Here is an 11,895-nt window from a genome sequence, read left to right on the forward strand (position 1 = left end):
GTACCACATTACTACATGATCCAAACAACAAAAAGCCCTGGATCTGGCCAACAAGTATGCGAAATCGCGAAAGTACGAGCCAGATGAGGGCAAATCCCAGACCTAACCGAGACATAACCGGTGTTATCCTCCAAAATATTAATCGCAACCAGGTTCAATTGACTGTTTCAGTGTGATACCACAGTACTACGTGGTCCAAGCCAGAAAGAGGCCAGGGTCTGGCCAACAAGTATGCGAAAAATGCGAATGTACGAGCCAGATGAGGGCAAATCCCAGACCTAACCGAAACATAACCAGCGTTATCCTCCAAAATATTCATCGCACCGAGGTTTAATTGACTGCTTCGGTGTGGAACCACATTACGACGGGATCCAAACCACAAAAAACCCAAGATCTGGCCAACAAGTACGCGAAAATTGTGATAGTATCAGCCAGATGGTTGCAAATACCAGAACTAACCCAGACATAACCAGCGTTATCCTCTAAAATACTAATCGGAACCAGCATTTATTGACTGTTTCAGTGTGGTACCACATTACTACAGGATCCAAACCACAAAAAGCCCAGGATCTGGCCAACAAGTATGCGGGAAATGCGAAAGTACTAGCCAGATGAGGGCAAATCCCAGAACTAACCGAGACATAACCGGCGTTATCCTCTCAAATATTAATCGGAACCAGGTTTAATTGACTGCTTCGGTGTGGAACCACATTACGACGGGATCCAAACCAGAAAAAACCCAGGATCTGTCTAACAAGTATGCGAAATCGCGAAAGTACGAGCCAGATGAGGGCAAATCCCAGACCTAACCGAGACATAACCGGCGTTATCCTCTAAAATACTATTCGGAACCAGCTTCTATTGACTGTTTCAGTGTGGTACCATATTACTACGTGATCCAAACCAGAAAAAGCCCAGGATCTGGCCAACAAGTATGCGAAAAATGCGAAGGCACGTGCCAGATGAGGGCAAATCCCAGACCTAACCGGGACATAACCGGCGTTATCCTCCAAAATATTAATCGCAACCAGGTTTAATTGACTGTTACGGTGTGGTACCGCATTACTACGTGATCCAAACCAGAAAAAGCCCAGGATCTTGCAAACAAGTAGGCGAAAAATACGAAAGTACGAGTCAGATGAGGGCAAATCCCAGATCTAACCGAGACATAATCAGCGTTATCCTCTAAAATATTAAACGCGACCAGGTTTAATTGACTGTTTCGGTGTGGTACCACATTACTACATGATCCAAACCAGAAAAAGCCCAGGATCTGTCCAACAAGCATGCGAAATCGCGAAAGTACGAGCCAGATGAGGGCAAATCCCAGACCTAACCGAGACATAACCGGTGTTATCCTCCAAAATATTAATCGCAACCAGGTTTAATTGACTCCTTCGGCGTGGAACCACATTACGACGGGATCCAAACCACAAAAAACCCTAGATTTGGCCAACAAGTATGCGAAAAATGCGAAAGTACGAGCCCGATGAAGGCAAATACCAGACCTAACCCAGACATAACCGGCGTTATCCTCTAAAATATTAGCGGAACCAGGTTTAATTGACTGTTTCAGTGTGGTACCAAATTACTACGTGGTCCAAGCCAGAAAAAGGCCAGGATCTGGCCAACAAGTATGCGAAAAATGCGAAAGTTCGAGCCAGATGAGGGCAAATCCCAGACCTAACCGAGACATAATCAGCGTTATCCTCCAAAATATTAATCGCAACCAGGTTTATTTGAATGCTTCGGTGTGGTATAGCATTACTACGTGATCCAAACCAGAAAAAGCCCAGGATCTGGCCAACAAGTATGCGAAATCGCGAAAGTACGAGCCACATGAGGGCAAATACCAGACCTAACCGAGACATAATCAGCGTTTTCCTCTAAGATATTAATCGCAACCAGGTTTAATTGAATGTTTCGGTGTGGCACGGCATTACTACATGATCCAAAACAATAAAGGCCAGGATCTGGCCAACAAGTATGCGAAAAATGCGAAAGTACGAGCCCGATGAAGGCAAATACCAGACCTAACCCAGACATAACCGGCGTTATCCTCTAAAATATTAGCGGAACCAGGTTTAATTGACTGTTTCAGAGTGGTACCAAATTACTACGTGCTCCAAACCTGAAAAAGGCCAGGATCTGGCCAACAAGTATGCGAACAATACGAAAGCACGAGACAGATGAGGGCAAATCACAGACACAACCGAGACATAGCCAGCGTTATCCTCTAAAATATTAATCGCAACCAGGTTTAATTGACTGTTTCGGAGTGGTACCGCATTACTACGTGATCCACACCAGAAAAAACGCAGGATCTGGGCAACAAGTATGCGAAAAATGCGAAAGTATGTAGCAGATGGTTGCAAATACCAGACGTAAACCAGACCTAACCGGTGTTATCCTCTAAAATATATATCGAAACCAGCCTTCATTGACTGTTTCAGTGCGGTACCACATTACTGCGTGATCCAAAGCAGAAAAACCCCAGGATCTGGCCAACAGGTATGCGAAAAATGCGGAAGTACGAGCCAGATGAGGGCAAATACCATACCTAACCCAGACATAACCAGCGTTATCCTCTAAAATATTAATCGCAACCAGGTTTAATTGACTGTTTCGGTGTGGTACCACATTACTACGTGGTCCGAGCCAGAAATGAACCCAGGATGTGGCAAACAAGTATGCGAAAAATGCGGAAGTACGAACAAGATCAGGGCAAATACCATGCCTAACCCAGACATAACCAGCGTTATCCTGTAAAATATTAATCGCAACCAGGTTTAATTGACTGTTTCGGCGTGGAACCACATTACGACGGGATGCAAACCAGAAAAAGCCCTGGATCTGGCCAACAAGTATGCGAAAAATGCGAAGGCACGAGCCAGATGAGGGCAAATCCCAGACCTAACCGAGATATAACCGGCGTTATCCTCTAAAATATTAATCGAAACCAGGTTTAATTGACTGTTTCGGTGTGGAACCACATTACGACGGGATGCAAACCAGAAAAAGCCCTGGGTCTGGCCAACAAGTATGCGAGAAATGCGAAAGTACGAGCCAGATGAGGCCAAATCCCAGACCTAACCGAGATATAACCAGCGTTATCCTCTAAAATATTAATCGCAACCAGGTTTAATTGACTGTTTCGGTGTGGTACCACATTACTACGTGGTCCGAGCCAGAAATGAACCCAGGATGTGGCAAACAAGTATGCCAAAAATGCGAAAGTATGTGGCAGATGATTGCAAATACCAGACGTAACCCAGACCTAACCGGTGTTATCCTCTAAAATATATATCGAAATCAGCCTTCTTTGACTGTTTCAGTGTGGTACCGCATTACTACGTGATCCATACCAGGAAAAGGCTAGGATCTGGCCAACAAGTATGCGAAAAATGCGAAGGTACGAGCCAGATGAGGGCAAATCCCAGGCCTAACCGAGATATAACCGGCGTTATCCTCTAAAATATTAATCGAAACCAGGTTTAATTGACTGTTTCGGTATGGAACGTCATTATTACGGGATCCAAACCAGAAAAAAACCCAGCCTCTGGCCAAGAAGTATGCGAAAAATGCGAAAGTACGAGCCAGATGAGGGCAAATCCCAGACCTAACCCAGACATAACCGGCGTTATCCCCTAGAATACTATTCGGAACCAGCTTCTATTGACTGTTTCAGTGTAGTACCATATTAGTACGTGATCCAAACCAGCAAAAGCCCAGGATCTCGCTTACAAGTATGCGAAAAATGCGAAAGTACGAGCCAGATGCGGGCAAATACCAGACCTAACCCAGACATAACCGGCGTTATCCTCTAAAATATTATTCGCAACCAGGTTTAATTGACTGCTTCGGTGTGGTACCGCATTACTACGTGCAACAAACCAGATAAAGCCCAGGATCTGGCCAACAAGTATGCGAAAAATGCGAAAGTACGATCCAGATGAGGGCAAATTTTAGACCTAACATAGACCTACCATGCGTTATCCTCTAAAATATTGATCGAAACCAGCTTTAATGGACTGTTTCAGTGTGGTACCACATTACTACGTGATCCAAACCAAAAAAGCCCAGAATCTGGGCATCAAGTATGAGAAATATGCGAAAGTATGAGCCTAATGAGAGCAAATCCCAGACCTAACATAGACCTTAAACGCGTTATCCTCTAAAACATTGATCGAGACCAGGTTTAATGGTCTGTATCAGTGTGGTAACACAGTACTACGTGATCCCAACCAGAAAAAACCCGGGATCTGTTCAACAAGTATGTGAAGCATGCGAAAGTATGAGTCTGATGAGGGCAAATCCAAGGCCTAACCTAGACCTAACATGCGTTATCCTGTGAAATATTGATCGAAACCAGGTTTAATTGTCTGTTTCAGTGTGGTACCACATTTCTATGTGATCCAAACCAGAAAAAGCAAAGGATCTCGCTAACAAGTAGGCGAAATATGCGAAAGTATGAGCCTGATGACGGCAAATCCTAGAACCAACTCAGACCTAACATGTTTTATCCTGTAAAATATTGATCAAAACCATGTTAAATCCACTGTTTCAGTGTGGTATCACACTACTATGTGATCCAAACCAGAAAAACCCCAGGATCTGGTCAACAAGCATGCGAAAAATGCGAAAGTATGAGTCAGATGTGGGCAAATCTCAGACCTCACCGAGACATAACCGGCGTTATCCTCTAAAATATTAATCGGAACCAGGTTTAATTGACTGTTTCAGTGTGACACCACAGTACTACGTGGTCCAAGCCAGGGAGAGGCCAGGGTCTGGCCAACAAGTATGCGAAAAATGCGAAAGTACGAGCCAGATGATTGCAAATACCAGAACTAACCCAGACATAACTAGCGCTATCCTGTAAAATACTATTCGGAACCAGCTTTTGTTGACTGCTTCGGTGTAGAACCACATTACTACGTGAAACAAACCAGACAAAGCCCAGGATCTGGCCAACAAGTATGCGAAAAATGCGAAAGTACGAGCCAGATTAGGGCATATACCAGACCTAACCTAGACATAACCGGCGTTATCCTCTAGAAGAATGCGAAAGTACGAGCCAGTTGAGGGCAAATCCCAGACCTAACCGAGATATAACCGGCGTTATCCTGTAAAATATTAATCGCAACCAGGTTTAATTGACTGTTTCTGTGTGGAATCTCAGTACAACGGGATCCAAACCAGAAAAAACCCAGGATCCGGCCAACAAGTATGCGAAATCGCGAAAGCATGAGCCAGATGGTTGCAAATACCAGAACTAACCCAGACATAACCAGCGTTACCCTGTAAAATACTATTCGGAACCGGCTTCTATTGACTGTTTCAGTGTGGTACAATATTACTACGTGATACAAACCATTAAAAGCCCTGGATCTGGCCAACAAGTATGCGAAAAATGCGAAAGTACGCGCCAGATTATTGCAAATACCAGAACTAACCCAGACATAACCAGCGTTATCCTCTAAAAAACTAATCGGAACCAGCTTTTGTTGACTGCTTCGGTGTGGTGCCGCATTACTACGTGATCCAAACCAGAAAAAGCCCAGGATCTTGCCAACAAGTAGGCGAAAAATGCGAAAGTACGAGCAAGATGAGTGCAAATCCCAGACCTAACCGAGACATAACCAGCGTTATCCTCTAAAATATTAATCGCAACCAGGTTTCATTGACTGTTTCGGTGTGGTACCATATTACTACGTGATCCAAACCAGAAAAAGCCCAGGATCTGACCAACAAGTATGTGAAAAATGCGAAAGTACGAACCAGATGAGGGCAAATACCAGACATAACCGAGACATAACCGGCGTTATCCTCTAAAATATTAATCGCAACCAGGTTAAATTGACTGTTTCGGTGTGGAACGTCATTATTACGGGATCCAAACCAGAAAAAACCCAGCATCTGGCCAACAAGTATGCGAAAAAGCGAACGTATGAGCCAGATGATTGCAAATACCAGAACTAACCCAGACTTAACCAGCGTTATCCTCTAAAACACTAATCGGAACCAGCTTTTATTGACTGTCTCAGTGTGGTACCACATTACTACGTGATCTAAACCAGAAAAAACACAGGATCTGGCCAACAAATATGCGAAAAACGCGAAAGTATGAGCCAGATGACAGCAAATCCCAGACCTAACCCAGACATACCCAGCGTTATCCTCTAAAACACTAATCGGAACCAGCTTTTATTGACTGTTTCAGTGTGGTACCACATTACTACGTGATCCAAACCAGCAAGAAGCCTAGGATCTGGCCAACAAGTATGCAAAAATGCGAAAGTACGGGCCAGATGAGGGCATATCCCAGACCTAACCGAGACATAGCCAGCGTTGTCCTCTAAAGTATTAATCGCAACCAGGTTTAATTGACAGTTTCGGTTTAGTACCGCATTACTACGTGATACAAACGGAAAAAGGCCAGGATCTTGCCAATAAGTATGCGAAAAATGCGAAAGTACGAGCCAGATGAGGGCAAAACCCAGACCTAACCGAGACATAACCGGCGTTATCCTCTAAAATATTAATCGCAACCAGGTTTAATTGACTGTTTCGGTGTGGTACCGCATTAGAACGTGACACAAACCAGAAAAAGCCCAGGATCTTGCCAATAAGTAGGCGAAAAATGCGAAGGTAGGAGCCAGATGAGGGCAAATCCCAGACCTAACCGAGACATAACCAGCGTTATCCTCCAAAATATTCATCGCATCGAGGTTTAATTGACTGCTTCGGTGTGGAACCACATTACGACGGGATCCAAACCACAAAAAACCCAAGATCTGGCCAACAAGTACGCGAAAATTGTGATAGTATGAGCCAGATGGTTGCAAATACCAGAACGAACCCAGACATAACCAGCGTTATCCTCTAAAATACTAATCGGAACCAGCTTTTATTGACTGTTTCAGTGTGGTACCACATTACTACGCCATCCAAACCAGAAAAAGCCCAGGATCTGGCCAACAAGTATGCGGGAAATGCGAAAGTACTAACCAGATGAGGGCAAATCCCAGAACTAACCGAGACATAACCGGCGTTATCCATTCAAATATTAATCGGAACCAGGTTTAATTGACTGCTTCGGTGTGGAACCACATTACGACGGGATCCAGACCACAAAAAACCCAAGATCAGGCCAACAAGTACGCGAAAATTGCGAAAGTATGAGCCAGATGATTGCAAATACCAGAACTAACACAAACATAACCAGCGTTATCCTCCAAAATATTCATCGCAACCAGGTTTAATTGCCTGCTTCGGTGTGGAACCACATTATGACGGGATCCAAACCACAAAAAACCCAAGATCTGGCCAACAAGTACGCGAAAATTGTGATAGTATGAGCCAGATGGTTGCAAATTCCAGAACTAACCCAGACATAACCAGCGTTATCCTCTAAAATACTAATCGGAACTAGCTTTTATTGACTGTTTCAGTGTGGTACCACATTACTACAGGATCCAAACCACAAAAAGCCCAGGATCTGGCCAACAAGTATGCGAAATCGCGAAAGTACGAGCCAGATGATTGCAAATACCAGACCTCACTCAGACATAACCGGCGTTATCCTATAAAATATTAATCGGAACCAGGTTTAATTTACTGTTTCGGTGTGGAATCTCATTACTACGGGATATAAACCAGAAAAAACCCAGGATCTGGCCAACAAGTATGCGAAATCGCGAAAGTACGAGCCAGATGAGGGCAAATACCAGACCTAACCGAGACATAATCAGCGTTATCCTCTAAAATATTAATCGCAACCAGATTTAATTGACTGTTTCGGTGTGGAATCTCATTACTACGGGATCCAAACCAGAAAAAACCCATGATCTGGCCAACAAGTATGCGAAATCGCGAAAGTACGAGCCAGATGAGGGCAAATCCCAGACCTGACCGAGACATAACCGGCGTTATCCTCTAAAATACTGTTCGGAACCAGCTTCCATTGACTGTTTCAGTGTGGTACCATATTACTACGTGATCCAAACCAGAAAAAGCCCAGGATCTGGCCAACAAGTATGCGAAAAATGCGAAGGCACGTGCCAGATGAGGGCAAATCCCAGACCTAACCGGGACATAACCGGCGTTATCCTCCAAAATATTAATCGCAACCAGGTTTAATTGACTGTTACGGTGCGGTACCGCATTACTACGTGATCCAAACCAGAAAAAGCCCAGGATCTTGCAAACAAGTAGGCGAAAAATGCGGAGGTACGAGCCAGATGATTGCAAATACCAGAACTAACCCAGACATAACCAGCGTATGCTCTAAAATACTAATCGGAACCAGCTTTTATTGACTGTTTCAGTGTGGCACCACATTACTACGTGCTCCAAACCTGAAAAAGGCCAGGATCTGGCCAACAAGTATGCGAAAAATACGAAAGTACGAGTCAGATGTGGGCAAATCTCAGACCTCACCGAGACATAACCGGCGTTATCCTCCAAAATATTAATCGCAGCCAGGTTTAATTGACTGTTTCGGTGCGGTACCACATTACTACATGATCCAAACAACAAAAAGCCCTGGATCTGGCCAACAAGTATGCGAAATCGCGAAAGTACGAGCCAGATGAGGGCAAATCCCAGACCTAACCGAGACATAACCGGTGTTATCCTCCAAAATATTAATCGCAACCAGGTTCAATTGACTGTTTCAGTGTGATACCACAGTACTACGTGGCCCAAGCCAGAAAGAGGCCAGGGTCTGGCCAACAAGTATGCGAAAAATGCGAATGTACGAGCCAGATGAGGGCAAATCCCAGACCTAACCGAAACATAACCAGCGTTATCCTCCAAAATATTCATCGCACCGAGGTTTAATTGACTGCTTCGGTGTGGAACCACATTACGACGGGATCCAAACCACAAAAAACCCAAGATCTGGCCAACAAGTACGCGAAAATTGTGATAGTATCAGCCAGATGGTTGCAAATACCAGAACTAACCCAGACATAACCAGCGTTATCCTCTAAAATACTAATCGGAACCAGCATTTATTGACTGTTTCAGTGTGGTAACACATTACTACAGGATCCAAACCACAAAAAGCCCAGGATCTGGCCAACAAGTATGCGGGAAATGCGAAAGTACTAGCCAGATGAGGGCAAATCCTAGAACTAACCGAGACATAACCGGCGTTATCCTCTCAAATATTAATCGGAACCAGGTTTAATTGACTGCTTCGGTGTGGAACCACATTACGACGGGATCCAAACCAGAAAAAACCCAGGATCTGTCCAACAAGTATGCGAAATCGCGAAAGTACGAGCCAGATGAGGGCAAATCCCAGACCTAACCGAGACATAACCGGCGTTATCCTCTAAAATACTATTCGGAACCAGCTTCTATTGACTGTTTCAGTGTGGTACCATATTACTACGTGATCCAAACCAGAAAAAGCCCAGGATCTGGCCAACAAGTATGCGAAAAATGCGAAGGCACGTGCCAGATGAGGGCAAATCCCAGACCTAACCGGGACATAACCGGCGTTATCCTCCAAAATATTAATCGCAACCAGGTTTAATTGACTGTTACGGTGTGGTACCGCATTACTACGTGATCCAAACCAGAAAAAGCCCAGGATCTTGCAAACAAGTAGGCGAAAAATACGAAAGTACGAGTCAGATGAGGGCAAATCCCAGACCTAACCGAGACATAATCAGCGTTATCCTCCAAAATATTAATCGCAACCAGGTTTATTTGAATGCTTCGGTGTGGTATAGCATTACTACGTGATCCAAACCAGAAAAAGCCCAGGATCTGGCCAACAAGTATGCGAAATCGCGAAAGTACGAGCCACATGAGGGCAAATACCAGACCTAACCGAGACATAATCAGCGTTTTCCTCTAAGATATTAATCGCAACCAGGTTTAATTGAATGTTTCGGTGTGGCACGGCATTACTACATGATCCAAAACAATAAGGGCCAGGATCTGGCCAACAAGTATGCGAAAAATGCGAAAGTACGAGCCCGATGAAGGCAAATACCAGACCTAACCCAGACATAACCGGCGTTATCCTCTAAAATATTAGCGGAACCAGGTTTAATTGACTGTTTCAGAGTGGTACCAAATTACTACGTGCTCCAAACCTGAAAAAGGCCAGGATCTGGCCAACAAGTATGCGAACAATACGAAAGCACGAGACAGATGAGGGCAAATCACAGACACAACCGAGACATAGCCAGCGTTATCCTCTAAAATATTAATCGCAACCAGGTTTAATTGACTGTTTCGGAGTGGTACCGCATTACTACGTGATCCACACCAGAAAAAACGCAGGATCTGGGCAACAAGTATGCGAAAAATGCGAAAGTATGTAGCAGATGGTTGCAAATACCAGACGTAAACCAGACCTAACCGGTGTTATCCTCTAAAATATATATCGAAACCAGCCTTCATTGACTGTTTCAGTGCGGTACCACATTACTGCGTGATCCAAAGCAGAAAAACCCCAGGATCTGGCCAACAGGTATGCGAAAAATGCGGAAGTACGAGCCAGATGAGGGCAAATACCATACCTAACCCAGACATAACCAGCGTTATCCTCTAAAATATTAATCGCAACCAGGTTTAATTGACTGTTTCGGTGTGGTACCACATTACTACGTGGTCCGAGCCAGAAATGAACCCAGGATGTGGCAAACAAGTATGCGAAAAATGCGGAAGTACGAACAAGATCAGGGCAAATACCATACCTAACCCAGACATAACCAGCGTTATCCTGTAAAATATTAATCGCAACCAGGTTTAATTGACTGTTTCGGCGTGGAACCACATTACGACGGGATGCAAACCACAAAAAGCCCTGGATCTGGCCAACAAGTATGCGAAAAATGCGAAGGCACGAGCCAGATGAGGGCAAATCCCAGACCTAACCGAGATATAACCGGCGTTATCCTCTAAAATATTAATCGAAACCAGGTTTAATTGACTGTTTCGGTGTGGAACCACATTACGACGGGATGCAAACCAGAAAAAGCCCTGGGTCTGGCCAACAAGTATGCGAGAAATGCGAAAGTACGAGCCAGATGAGGCCAAATCCCAGACCTAACCGAGATATAACCAGCGTTATCCTCTAAAATATTAATCGCAACCAGGTTTAATTGACTGTTTCGGTGTGGTACCACATTACTACGTGGTCCGAGCCAGAAATGAACCCAGGATGTGGCAAACAAGTATGCCAAAAATGCGAAAGTATGTGGCAGATGATTGCAAATACCAGACGTAACCCAGACCTAACCGGTGTTATCCTCTAAAATATATATCGAAATCAGCCTTCTTTGACTGTTTCAGTGTGGTACCGCATTACTACGTGATCCATACCAGGAAAAGGCTAGGATCTGGCCAACAAGTATGCGAAAAATGCGAAGGTACGAGCCAGATGAGGGCAAATCCCAGGCCTAACCGAGATATAACCGGCGTTATCCTCTAAAATATTAATCGAAACCAGGTTTAATTGACTGTTTCGGTATGGAACGTCATTATTACGGGATCCAAACCAGAAAAAAACCCAGCCTCTGGCCAAGAAGTATGCGAAAAATGCGAAAGTACGAGCCAGATGAGGGCAAATCCCAGACCTAACCCAGACATAACCGGCGTTATCCCCTAGAATACTATTCGGAACCAGCTTCTATTGACTGTTTCAGTGTAGTACCATATTAGTACGTGATCCAAACCAGCAAAAGCCCAGGATCTCGCTTACAAGTATGCGAAAAATGCGAAAGTACGAGCCAGATGCGGGCAAATACCAGACCTAACCCAGACATAACCGGCGTTATCCTCTAAAATATTATTCGCAACCAGGTTTAATTGACTGCTTCGGTGTGGTACCGCATTACTACGTGCAACAAACCAGATAAAGCCCAGGAT

Source organism: Colletes latitarsis, unplaced genomic scaffold (assembly GCF_051014445.1).
Source record: "Colletes latitarsis isolate SP2378_abdomen unplaced genomic scaffold, iyColLati1 scaffold0002, whole genome shotgun sequence".
NCBI classification, from domain to species: Eukaryota; Metazoa; Arthropoda; class Insecta; order Hymenoptera; family Colletidae; genus Colletes; species Colletes latitarsis.